A 1,513-nucleotide genomic window follows, 5' to 3' on the forward strand; every position below is an offset into this window, starting at 1 on the left:
TGTCCTGGAGAAGGAAGGGTGGTCCGTGGTTGGGAGGAGGCATCTCTCATGGGCGGAGCCTGATGCTGCCTGAACCTGCCTGGCTGAGCAGGAACCACTGTGGGCAGATCTCTGCTGCTTTGGAATGTACATCTCTGATGGAGGGTTCGGCTTGTTTCCTTGAATGCAAACAGTGTGTGTGTGTGTGTGTGTGTGTGTGTGTGTGTGTGTGTGTGTGTGTGTGTGTGTGTGTGTGTGTGTGTGTGTGTATGTGTGTGTGTTTAGCTGATGTTCCTTAGCTTGATCGGATCATTAACATTAAGGCTTTGCTTATTAAAGAAACCTGCTCACTTTCTTTAGTGAGTCTTGAGTTTTGGTAAAAATGTTCTTGAAATGAATAAAACTAAGAGGTTTTGAGTTTGAATGGACATTTTTTCCTACTTAGCAATTTGAGGCAGGGACTTAGGAGGAGGTGGGGGGCTGTGATAGGGATGTAATGTGAATAAATAAATTAGTGGAAAAAAGCAAACCCAAAGCTAATAGACATACTTGTAGCCCCTCAGCTCTGAGATATGATGATAAATTCAGATAAATTAATTCAGTTTGATGATAGTTATATCAACATGGCTTCTACTTGCTCACCTAGACATTTTCCATAAAAGAGACATCTCCATGTGAATAGGTCTTTACTTTAGAAGGATTGAGATGTATTTAATCCTCACTTATGGCTCTGATATGGAACTTTACGTGGACTAACCGAGTCCTAATAAAATAACCACATAGCCCAGTTTTCCTTCCAGTGAACGAAATTCTTTACAATACCTCTGATGTCCAATATTAAAAGGGTGTGCTCTGAAACTTGGTTTATTGAGACACAAAACCAAAGATGCTCTATACAACCATATATTTTAGGTCTAAGAGGTCCCATGAGAAAACATCTTGCCTCTTCAGCATCTAGAAGAGAGTACACCTTTTCTTCTATTTTTGGTGTGAGCCTAGCCTTTAATGTCCGAGTCACCCCTCTGGCCCTAGACCTACTTCATGTTCTAAGCAACTTGCTTGCTTTGATGTACTAACTGTTACACATCTTCAGCTAAATTGGTTCTGGCCTTCATTCTCATCACTCTGTACAGTCAAGGTACAAATGGCCTCTATCTGACCAAAGTCGGGAGTTGTCCCTTTGTCTACATTTACTGTCAGTTGGCAGTAGTGACACATCGGACTGAGCCATCCACCCTTATTATATCTCTACTCTGGCTTCCTGAATTACATTCAGCTCTGCGCTTCTCCCATTTTTTCTCCTGTTCTGTTTTTAGTCCCTATTGTCTCCTAGTTAGCCTGACATGTCTCGTTAGAAGACCCATGCCTCAAAGCATCTCTCAAGTCTGAGTCTTAAAGGCGCAGTTCCACCAGGAGGGGCCGGTGCATGTCTTACTCCCATCACTTCATGGACAGAAATGCAAACAGGTAAAGCAACTCCCGGTCTCTAGGTAAGAGGTGGATTCTAGGCTTTTGTTTTTCTTGTTTTTTTTTT

The sequence above is a fragment of the Mastomys coucha genome, unplaced genomic scaffold, assembly GCF_008632895.1.
Source record: "Mastomys coucha isolate ucsf_1 unplaced genomic scaffold, UCSF_Mcou_1 pScaffold12, whole genome shotgun sequence".
Lineage (NCBI taxonomy): Eukaryota > Metazoa > Chordata > Mammalia > Rodentia > Muridae > Mastomys > Mastomys coucha.